This window comes from Oratosquilla oratoria, chromosome 7 (genome assembly GCF_046742065.1).
Source record: "Oratosquilla oratoria isolate Oo_2021 chromosome 7, ASM4674206v1, whole genome shotgun sequence".
Taxonomy (NCBI): domain Eukaryota; kingdom Metazoa; phylum Arthropoda; class Malacostraca; order Stomatopoda; family Squillidae; genus Oratosquilla; species Oratosquilla oratoria.
The window spans coordinates 45268576-45281075 of record NC_134783.1 but is presented as its reverse complement, the minus strand read 5'-3'; the positions used below and the strand labels follow the sequence as shown (position 1 = coordinate 45281075).

At 42.6% G+C, this 12500-nt stretch overlaps 1 protein-coding gene across 1 annotated transcript in view; it reads left to right on the top strand.

Annotated features, from left to right (window-relative positions):
* LOC143027138 (uncharacterized) overlaps positions 1–12500 on the top strand; it is a 426550-nt gene that overhangs the window by 274354 nt on the left and 139696 nt on the right. The window lies entirely within an intron of this gene.

Here is a 12500-nt window from a genome sequence, read left to right as displayed (position 1 = left end):
TGAATAAAATCTTACCTCGAGTACTTTACAGTGGCTTTTGATACTAGGCTTGTTTCACACTTACCGACTTTTCGCCGTGCGCCGTCCACGACACGACGTCGTGCTTTCAAATAACCATAAGTGCCTATGGACGCTGTCACACGTAGTCGCGGTCGTGTGAAAGCGCCCATAGACACCCATGGTTATTTGAGAGCACGACGTCGTGTCGTGGACGGCGCACGGCGAAAAGTCGGTAAGTGTGAAACTAGCCTTACACTTGTTCCGGGTTCACCTCCTCACTGGTCATCCGTATTCATCCACTCATTTTCATACTGATACCAAAACGAACCCTCACAGATATATGGTAATAACCAAACCATTCATATTGTGATTGTATTAACCGCAAGGGCTGTTAATCCTCACTCAGTTAAAAAATTACCATTTTCATCAGCTGGTAATTATTAACATGTTTATTCGACCGTATTCTATAGTAGTAATAATAATAATAATAAAATAAAAGATCCCATTGGACGCTCAAGTATGTTATCCGGAAATAGGTGTGTTAACGCTTCGGGTCTTTGATGCCGTATTGTTCAATAAACGTTTGTGAACATAAACAGAATTGAACGTTCACTTATTTGAACGCATATGCTTATGCACTCGTACACACACATACACACACACACACACACTCACATACACACACACACACACACACATACATACTAACACACATACACACACACACATTCTTAAGTGCATACAGCGTGTGTACTTACACACAAGTACTGCATATACAAATGTATAGATACATGTGCATATAATATATGTATATATATTATATATATGTATATATACATATATGTATATATATATATATATATATACATATATATATATGTATAAGTTCATTTACATATTGGTGTAGTGTACATTTACATGTGCATATACATACATATGTACTGTATGTATACACATATGCACTTGTATATATGTATGTACATCTGTGCATACACATATGAATACATTCAGTTGGTTTATTCTTGAATACCAAGAAGAAAGGCAAAATCAAATTTGAGGAAACATAACTTCATTTAGCCTCTCTTACTGATATCATCGTATAATACGGCCTCAGGCTTGCGCTGACATTGTCTACCAGAATGGCCCCTGACGTTAACTCACCTGCCGGATGTGATTTATTGTCTTTTGCTATAACTTGGGGTGCGATGGACACAAGTACCCACTGAGGCGACGACGACTAGGATGACCACGCACTCCACGCACATGCACATACACACACACATACACACACACATACACACAAACATACACACACACATACACACGCACACACACACACACACACACACACACACACACACACACACACACACACACACACACACACACACACACACACACACACACACACTGTTGGGCAAGGAGTTGTGTGTGTGTGTGTGTGTGTGTGTGTGTGTGTGTGTGTGTGTGTGTGTGTGTGTGTGTGTGTGTGTGTGTGTGTGTGTGTGTGTGTGTGTGTGTGTGTGTGTACAAGGTCACAGCATTACCCATAGATCGGGCCATATATGAGCTATGAACTCTCATCCGGGAGGGTATTAGCTGTCGGTCAAGAACCCAACACGTGATCTAAGAATCACACACACAAAACCATGCAGCAAGTGCATTATGTGTGTGCATGTGTATGTGTACATATATTCTACTTTACAGCTTCTCCTTATATACCGTGATAACAGATTCTCAAAATTTCGAAATTATTTCCAGAGTTATGACCATGTTCAGTAAGAGTAGTATTGGAAGACAACAAATTTGTACATATTCTTCCAATCAGGTGTCTTTTTAGACTACGAAAAATATACATAGACTCTCATTGAATTAGACGTTGTTTCCGAACCAGTTGCATACCTTTTAGACGTGATATTTCACATTCTAGTACTACAAAACTTAGACCTGTGTCCCTCGCCCCCCATATAGTCCCAGTACTTATAGCCTCAAAGATTGGCCTTGTATGCCACCTGAGTCATAATGACATATGCCCTCAATTTGTCCCTCTTTTTTCTCTTCGGCAGGCAGGAGGCGAGGTAAGCCTACAGTCATGCCCCACACTTGTGCATGACCTCTCATGACCCCCTGACCTTCCTTTGACCTCTGCTGACGGTGTTGTGCCCTTTGTGTTGCGCTCTGGTTTCTATTCCCGACAGTAGTTCTCTCCGTGTTGTTCTTATCGTGTACCTGTTTATCGTAGTAACCGGCCTTTACCTGTAACGACAAACGACTAGACATCCTGAAAGGGAATATCAAAGATATATATATATCTATGTATATATATGAATCTATATGTACGCCACAACAAACGACCTGATATAACGCCAGAGCTTCCAAGCGAGTGGCAGTCAGCTCTCTCTCTCTTCTTTTTTCTTTTTTTTTTCTTTTTTTTTGTCAGTTCAATCTCTCTGAATTTTTTTTTCAACTGTACTCACATTAGCCCACTCGTGAGTAGGCAGTCGCGATGTTTTTGAGCTGATATTATTATTTTTCGTTCAAGTGAAACGCTCAAGGAAAGCGCCTCCTTCAAGTTTCAGTTTGGCACCACCCATTGTCAGAGAAGTCAGTCCAACCGTGTATCCTTCTGATCCAAACAGACCCTGACGTTTGACGACTGAACACCTTTTAAGAGAAAAATTAACTATCATTAAAGAAAAAAAATACTGAAAGGATGAGAAAAAAGATGTTCATACCTATACCTACTTATAACAACTACCTACCCCCCTCCCCTACTATTACTTAACATAAACTACAAACCACAAAGACTTAAAAAAAAAAATGCATAATGATTTGAGGTATGGCAGTAGGAGATCATTATACATGACAATATTTATAACTAATGGGTGGCTTACTACTGTCCACTGATGTATTTTTCTTATAGATGATAAGGGTTTCGACCATGTGAATTTTTTTTCATTGCAAAATGCCATAATTTCCTTTTTTTCCCAACCTTCTTCACAGCTCACTCCTATTGAAGATATAGAGGTAAACAATACGACCCAACAATGTTTTCGATTCACTCTTAATAACACTTGCCGACCGACCCCATTCATCCCCTCTTGCACTCCTTGTCTTTGTCCTCCTCCTCCTCCTCTTCCTCCTCCTCCTCCTCCTCCTCCTCCTCTTCCTCCTCCTCCTCCTCCTCCTCCTCCTCTTCCTCCTCCTCCTCCTCCTCCTCCTCCTCTTCCTCCTCCTCCTCCTCCTCCTCCTCCTCCTCCTCCTCCTCCTCCTCCTCTTCCTCCCCCTCCAATTCTTCCAACTCCTACTCCTTCCTCCTTCTTCATCTCCTTCTCCTACTACTCTTCCTCCTCTTCCTCTTCCTCCTTCTCCTCCTAGTCCGAAATGTCCTTGTCATCCTCCACCTCCTACTCTTTCTCCTCCTCCAACTCTTACAACTCCTACTCCTTTCTCTTTCATCTCCTTCCCCTCCTTGTCCTCCTCCTACTCCTACTCCTAGTTTTACTCCTCATCCTAGTCCTCCTAGCCCTACTCCTCCTTCTAGTCCTACACCTTCTAGTCCTAGTCCTCATCCCAGTCCTACTCTTCCTAGTCCTACTCCTCCTAGTCCTCCTCCTCCTAATAGCCCTACTCCTCCTCCTAGCCCTACTCCTAGTCCTACTCTTCCTCCTAGCCCTACTCCTCCTAGTCTTACTCCTCCTACTAGCCCTACTCCTTCTCCTAGTCCTACTCCTCCTAGTCCCACTCTTCCTCCTAGCCCTACTTCTCCTCCTAGCCCTACTCCTCCTAGTCCTACTCTTCCTCCTAGCCCTACTCCTCCTAGTTCTACTCCTCCTAGTACTACTCCTCCTCCTAGTCCTACTCCTCTTCCATCTACTCCTACTACTCATCATCGTCCTCTCGTATTTTTCCGTCTCTTCCTCCTACTCCTATCCTAGCTATTCCTCCCTCCTCCTCCTCCCCATCCTCCTCATCCTCCTCCTCCCCATCCTCCTCATCCTCCTCCTCCTCCTCCTTCTTCTTTTCCCCTCCTCCTCTTTCTGCTCCTCCTCTCCCCCCACACTTTATCGCCTCTTCTTCCTCATCATATTACTTCTTCCTTTTCATTTCCTCCTTTTCCTCCTACTCCTCACTCCCTCCACCACCACCTCTTCTTTCCACACTCCTCTTACTCCCTCCCATACTGCTCCCTGCCTCCCCCTCCTCCTCCTCCTCCTCCTCCTCCTCCTCCTCTTCCTCCTCCTCCTCCTCATCTCCTATCCAGCTCCTTACCCTCAGTTCTTCCTCTTTTCCCATTCCACTTACTCTTCCACTTCCCTCGCCCCACTTCCTTTATCCTCCACCTTATCTTTATCCTCCTTCTATTGCTTCTCCTTCCCCCAGCTCCTCTTCCTCCTCTTCCTCATTCTTTGTCTTCCTCCTCATCGTCATCAACCTACTTCTCCTCTCTTTATCCTACTCCTCATCTTCATCCTATTCCTTTTGCTCCTCCTCCTCCCCTCCTCCTTCTCCTCTTCCCCCCAACTCCGCTCCCTCTTCCTCCTCCTCCTTTCTTCCTCCCAGCTCCCTCCTCTCTCCTCCTACCTTTCTCCATCGTCATACTACCTCCTCCCTCTCTTCTCCTCTTCCTCCTCCTCCTCCTCCTCCTCTTCCCTTGCCTCCCTCTTTTCCTGTTCCCCGCCTCCCGCTGTCAATACCCCCTTATAAATCATGTTTATATTTATCCCTTCCCCACCTCCCACTCTCCCTCTCCCTTCCGCGCACACCTGGCTGTGGAAACAAAGCCTCTAATTTCATCATTGCTTCTGCCTGAATTTACTCTAATCCCCTTCTTCCTTATTGTTCCTGCTTTCACATTCTCCTTCCCTCCTCTTCCTCTTCCTCCTCCTCCTTCTCCTCTTCCTCCTCCTCCTTCTCCTCTTCCTCCTCCTCTTCCTCCTCCTCCTCCTTCTCCTCTTCCTCCTCCTCTTCCCTTTCATATCCTCCTCATTCCTCCTTCCCTCCCGTTCCTTCACCCTGTGTGTGCTTTTTCCTATTCTCCCTTCTCCCTTCGCCCTCCCTCTGTCCATCTTCCTCTCCTTCTTCCAGGCCTTCACTGTTTCCTGTGCCTTAGTCCCCAGCTGTACCAGCTAACTATAGAATATCTCACTGCTGCTTGTGTTAGCACTTTTTTTTTCTTCTCCCCTCTCCCTTCTTTCCCTCACCGTCCACAGGACTACCTCACCCCACTGCCCCTACACCATGTTGAATACTGTTACTCACTAATTTGTGTATGTGCTGCAACCAGCGTAGCTACGGACCAATTGGTCTTTTGCTGGACTGTCTGATCCTCCGTTGTTTAGTCCATTGCGGTAGATTTTTTTTTTTATCTCCTGTTTTATGGAACAAATGGTCACCCTGTTTCTATGCGCAGCGACCCCCTTTTACAAGGTCATCAGAGGATATGTGAAATGTGGCAACATGGGTTATATCATTTTTGTATGAGATTTGGCAACATCGTATTTGTTTACGTGTTATAAAAAACAACAAAATTGGGCAGAACCAACACTGTTTACATGAAATAGATCGCAGACAATAGAGAGTAATTGTGTTTCTACATTTCACGAAAGATGTAACAGCTGATGTCCACCTTATTAATGGAGGGAACTGTACTTTCTGGAAGGTCATGGGCTAAGCTGAAGGCAGTGATCTATCTGCCCGATCTGTCCCAGCATAGGACGGGGCAGATGGATCCAAGACCCCAGCTTAGCTGAGGGCCCAGACAGGAATAGGAATAGTGTGACTAGAGCTTTATCCAGCTGTTCTTTTGCCCCAGCAGCCTATAAATTCTTTGGCTGATTTTCTGTCATCTGTTCTGTTATTCCTACATCTGCTTCATCTGTGTCCATGCTTTGACCTTCGTATGCTTCTTTGTATATTTTTTCCTCCTATATTCTCACCTTACATTAGATTTTAATGCTCTGTGTGTCAGGTACCTCTACCTTGCTTTCCTAGTTAAAGGTTTAACATAATTGCTTCTTACCTGTATTTTTACCTTAATCTCCCTTACCTTGCTTTCCTAAAGTTACAGGTTTATCACAATTGCTTACTGTGTTGTGCTTCCTTAGCCACTTAGGTCCTCTGCCATCAACAGTGTGAAGTTGGCGTAATTAGAAAAACGTGTTTTGATTCCCTTTCCTTATGTGATATCTCTTAATTACTCGTATGTTGATACTCCTGTATTTAGTCACCCCCCCTCCCTAAAACTAGGACGCTGTTGAAGTGGTTTCTGTGCAGGAAATCCCCTTTGAGCGGTTTACTAATAATAGTATTACCTAGACGTCTCCAACCTTTTGTAATGAGTTACTGTAACCCAAAGTAATGAATATATAGCTGTGATGTTTTCTCTTGTATTCTAATCCTCCGTTCATTTCAGTCTTGTGTATGTGTTAACTTCTTCCTCATCGTGTAGGCTAACCTTCCTCCGTTGCTTATGTTTCTTTGTCCAGATATGATCTCATTTGCACTTCTTCCAATAGAAAAAGGCTTCCAGCTTTGTCTATAGACAAAAGTCAATCTTTTAGCTACCTCCCTTATAAGGGGGGAAAAGGCTTTTGGTATATAGATGGAAATATTTCACGGAAGAATCATTATGTCCTTTCTCGTTGTAACAAACCTTCATCTTTTCCATTGCACTGTAGTTTCTTGAAAAATACATATATTTTTCACTCCTTTAAATAATTTCCGTTGTGCTTGTACGAGTTGCTTCCTGTGACCCTTTCAGTGAAGGCTGTTCTCCACGAAAATCCCCAAAAAAACAAAACAGCGGAATCCCCTTTTTTCACCTTTCCGGTTTTCTCCCAGTTCGAGAACTGTGATCCACCCGAAGTCCCACGAACTCCTCCCGTCTCCTCTCCTCCGAACACGAACCATACGTTGCACACCATCTTCCCTATGCACCTAACCTTAATCATATCAACAACTTCCTCCCATCCGTTCAGGGCACACTAATCTTTATATCCTAACAACTTTAGTGCACTAATGACATATAACCTTTAGATCCCTTGGATTTCGATCTCTCAACCTTATCACCCCGAACAACATGATCCTCTCTGACCAGCCAATCCTTGGCAATACAACCTTTACGTCCTGGCAACCTTATGTCCAACACCCGATTAACCTCGATCTTGTTACCCTATCAACCTGAAAGCACACTCGGCCTTTCCTATCCGTCCACCTCCGGCGCATTACCCCATCTGAATTAACCGTGTTACTGTTCCTTCTCCCACACGATCCTCACACTTCCTAATGTTTGTCCATCTCATCTCCTATCCCCACATTCCTTCCTTCCCTACGTTTCTCCCCCTGGTCCTCACCCGATGTCCTCTAGCCTGCTGTCTCACCACTGCACTCAGCGACCAAAATACGAAGACCGGCATGTTGGCAGGGCTTCAAGTTCACCAGGGGAGATCACTACCAGGAACTCCCCAATCAAAGAGAGAACCTTAGACTTGAAGAGGCGTTACACACTTTTTTGTTCTTAACGAATGATGTTAGAAAGACTCCTTTCCACGACACGTGGGGTCTATATTGCGTTTTTATTCGATTTTTTCTTTAGAAAATTTTGCCGTGTTTCTGATGAAGTTGTGGCCTGTGGTATATTTTTATTGTAATTGATAGTGAAGACAGTTACAGTAATCATACAGCAACAACAACAATTAATGTACATTTACGTGTCTACCTTTGTTAGGAAACGAGGTGATTTCAATTAACCCCTGGTGAGCTTTTCCTGAACTGCACCATTGAGACTTCGGGACATAAACTTGTAGACAAATCTAGTGGCCAATCAGAGAACGGGAATCCGTCGCTCGAACTCACTGAGTCGCCCGAACTCTGAGTCTCCGGTTGACAGTTGGCGGACTCGTCCTCGCCACTTAAGATGCTGGGACGTGCCCCACACACGCAGATGAAAAGAAAGAATAGATATATATATATATACATATATCCCATTGAGTTGAGGATTGGCCACTGGATTTCCATTGAACTGCTTTTTCCTGCTTTGCATGGTGGACGTTTTGACCCATGTGGGAACTAGGCTTTTGGAAGAGGAGAAAAGAAGAAAGATATAAACTCCGGGGTTTGGCTTTAATCTGCTTCAAGCCAGAAATGAGAGTTGCGTCTGGCCAGGTTGGGCTCTGCGGAAGCCTAGGGACTCCTTCCAGAAGTCTCAGTTCTGACCTCCGCAGACTGTGGTGGCTCGGCCTTTGTTCTCCTCAACCGGTCTTGCCATTGTCATTGCTTTGTACTCAGGACGCGTTCTTAAGTCCTCTGATGCCTTTTCTACTTGACAGTTTTCATCTCAAGACTTGAAGTAAAGTGTCATGATATGTAAAGGTTATTAAAGTGAGAGAATAGATACACGTATGTGCATTGTGAGTTGGTGACGATGACAAGATGTACGGCTGAGATGTAGAGAACAATCGGCAATTATTTATCCTATAACTTTCTGTGCATGGAGCTGCTTACGTGCGAATTCCCAGGAAATGCTTCAGAAAAAAATCGTTTTCTGCTGTTATTGAGTGTAGTAGTAGACATTTGCCTCTTTTTTCAATTGAGTTTTTGCATGAAGTATTCCTATATATATTTATTCTATCTCCCCTACCCTTATTTCATTCATTTATTTATCTCCTTTTTCTATATTAAATAAAATCAGTTTGGTCTTGAATAGATTGCAAGGGTATCTATTATGTCTACCAGATCCAAACTCATTTTAATAACATTTTCTTCTAGTTCATAATTGCACCGTTTTTTGTTTTCCAGCCTTACCTTGATAGAGTTCAGGCATTAGATTTGTCCCCATTGTGAACTAGATAAATTGCGGCTTATTGATAGTAAGTTGTCATTATCCAAATGCAATGCTCTTTGGATGACACTTTTATTTCATTCAAGTTTACATATAACTGCCCCAAGCGTAAGGACACACTATAGTCATACTAAGGTGCAGTAAGTAGTAATATCTATCCATTTTATATACTGCATTAGTTTAGTGCAACATTGCTGTTCATATATTCCACCGTTAATTGAGAATCTACTATAAACTCCACACTGAGCACACACTAACAAATGGTAATTGGTTGAAATCATAATCACCCTAGATTCTTTCGTAGTCACGTTGCACTTTTTACTTCTCTATTTTAAGTATTGCTTAGTGAGTTACCCTAAGCTCACCTTAACAGGATTTTTCTTTTTAAGGTCAGTAGTAGAGTAGTGTCATGTGTCTTCCCCAATCCCTCTGTATACCGCCAAACAGAGGGTTAAATTTGCGTTGGTAGTAAGGGCATATCCAGAAATTTGGGACAGACTTCGTCAGGCGTTTTGGGGTTTTGTCTTCTGGTTTCTCTTTACTGGCCTCTATCGAGGATTTTCCACCCTCGACGCCAATGCTAAGACGGAGAAAAAAAAAAAAAAAAAATGTTAGGCAGGTTTTTTTGCCTGGTGTGTGTGCGTGCGTGTATATTTTTTGTGCCAGAAGAAAGCGATCAGAAGAATACTCGAGCAAAATATCTAGACGAGAATCTGTCCTAAACTGCCCATTGACCTCCATGCTTAGAAACTGTTGTATTGCCAAGACCACTGAGAAGGGATGAGGCACCAGATCTTCTAAGTAGTTCGGCTCTCCACCAGTAATCAGCTATCTAGAACCTAGCTTCCATAGTGGTGCATATTCACATGCTTTGGGTATTGAGTAGTCTTCACTCTTACGAGTTGTTTAAACCCAAGTAGTTTCAGTGGATTTGAACTAATTCCTCAAAGTGGTTTGGTATTAGACCTCGGTTTGGGTCTAATACCACGCCATATCATTATTATGAGCATGGGCAATAGTCACATGTACTCAGATATGTATGAGATCGTACTTTTATGAAAGGATCTTGAGACTGGTCAGACCGTAGGTCTTTGTGCTACTTGTGCGAACGACCTACATGGATGTGATTCTCATTTAACCCATTAAACTCCGATGACAAGATGTCTTGTCATTTGGTCAAATATAACAAAAAATCATAAAACACCAAAATGTTTGATCAAACACCAGAAAAATATGACGTCAGTCGCGAGCGAAGCGAGGACTGACGTCATATTTTTCTGGTGTTTGATCAAACATTTTGGTGTTTTATGATTTTTTGTTTTATTTGACCAAATGACAAGACATCTTGTCATCGGAGTTTAATGGGTTAAGACGAGGTTTTCGTTTAGTTGGTGCCACACTTTTCTCGTGTACTCCGTGTCACCTTTCTGTGTCAGTTTGATGCATGTGTTCCATTGGATTTTAACGTCGGGTCCAAGTAACAAAATACCAGTTTACTCGATTGATGCAATGTATCCAGTCCTCCAGACTGGTATAGTGTCAGGCCTCCATTGGATGTGATATATGTCAAGCCTTTGTTTCTTCATGTAACAGGGTGGCTTCTAGACTAGGATATAGATAATATAGAAATGAATATTCACTTTACTCAAAATACGGTTTTTTAGTTATTCATCTTTGTTTCATTGAATGAGGCTCTAGAGCACATTTGGAGCCCATACTAGTATTACCCTTTGGTCGTAACTCTCTAATAATAAAGCACCACTAGTTAGATGGCAGGTTCATCTTGGTTAAATGTTCATGTTGATTTAGTGAAAAAGTTAAATAAGATATTCGTACCTTACAGATTTCTCGTCTGACTGGCACTAGAGGGCTGTTCTGCAGAGGGAAGATCCCGGACCATGTGGAAAGATCAACCCTGCCTCGAATTGATTGAGATTGGCTTATTGAGTGTACCAATAATTTACACACATGTACCCCTTTACAGATTTTAAAGAAGATAATGAGCATTACCTCTTGAAGCCAATAACGTACGAGAAATGAGCTCTGGATAAATGAAAAAGCCACTTTCTCCAGTCTGCTCCTTCAGCTGATGGAAGTCTTTTGAAGGATGTCCAAGAGGTTTAGGGTAACGCGGTTTGTTACCGACATTTATTTGGGTTGACACTCTTACTGCCCTGAAGTGAAATTGGGGTCGCCAGGTGAAGGGCGGTCCTGGTCCCGCTTGTGTCGTGTTTGAGCTTTTCAAAGACATCTTGTTTATATCCTACGGAAACACCTCCACCCCTTCAACAAGGGCTCCTCCCATAACAGGAGGTTTTACCTCACCAGATGATCTTTCCTCAGGAGGTGGTCTTCCCTCGGCAGAGTCTTCTGTCTCATCGCGAATAGAACCGTATTTGGAAGAGGTTGAGTCACTATATCACTATTGACAATATAGTGTCTATGGATTGTTTCGTGTTAGTGGGATTTTACAGAGACATTTTAGTGACAGTTTCTGGTGTAGATCCTAGAGACCTGACTTTACATGCACTTAGATCCTTGAGAGGTCAGACAGGCCTGATCGAGGCCAGGGCGGGAACTCATTAGGTATCTTTCCTATGCGTTGTTCGTTCCTGGCGTAATGTAATAACCAATATTGTACCCAGGAATCGTATGGCCAATTGCTCTTTGGAGACCTAGCAGGCCTGACTACACAATTCCCCTGAGACTGCCTCCTTCTCACATCCACCAGTAATTCTTGGATACCATTTAATAACAAAGGTTACATATGGATTAGGATACGACAACAAGGAGGGCATCGAACCTTCTTCCTCAGTACTAAGAACATACTGTAGCCTGACTTCTGATTGGCTAGTCGAGTGTTTGATAGAAGGAGGCTTTCGTTCAGCTGCACACATTCATATGATGCCTTGGAGGTGTGCTGAGTTGCTTTCATCTCTCTCTTTGGTTCCTTTGAGAAGATTACCAGCAACTCTTGCCTTTAGGTCAGTGGTCATCTGACCCTCAAGATGACGTGAAGACGCCAATGGGTGAGTTTTGAGACCCGGCGTCTCCTCTGGTCCTCCGAAGTTCCTTCTGGTGCCACTTCGATCTTCTTCTTTCAGATCAAACTCACTTCTTTCAACTGATTACCATTTCTGGTCTCAGTACTCTGGAGATTATTTTAGCACTGGATTGAAAAAAATATATAATATTCTGTTAGAATAAATGTCACAGGCAGCTTCAGATTTCATCAGTAACTTAAATTATATAGAATCAGATTGCCCCTGAGCATTAATATGAATAACAAACCTTCTTTCTGTCATGTGAATTATACCCATCCTTTGATGAAAAATGTAATGATTATCAATAACCCGTAGTTTATATTGCTGTGTATATATGTTAAAAGTAGTTTGCTACCATTTCCCTCTCCACCTCTTATCAATCCACGGACTTATTTGTCATTCCCATATATGTTCTTTTGTATATCTTCCATCAAATCATTCAATTTTATCATCGAATTTTGTCCATGTGTATCATAGAATATAGATGATGTTTTTTTCCTCTTTTTGGGGCTTTAGAAACTTTATTTTTATAAATTGTACTGATAGATATATTGTTCACACCTTATGACAGGCATATTTACAAATTAGCACTCTTAAGAACAATAACACTTCCC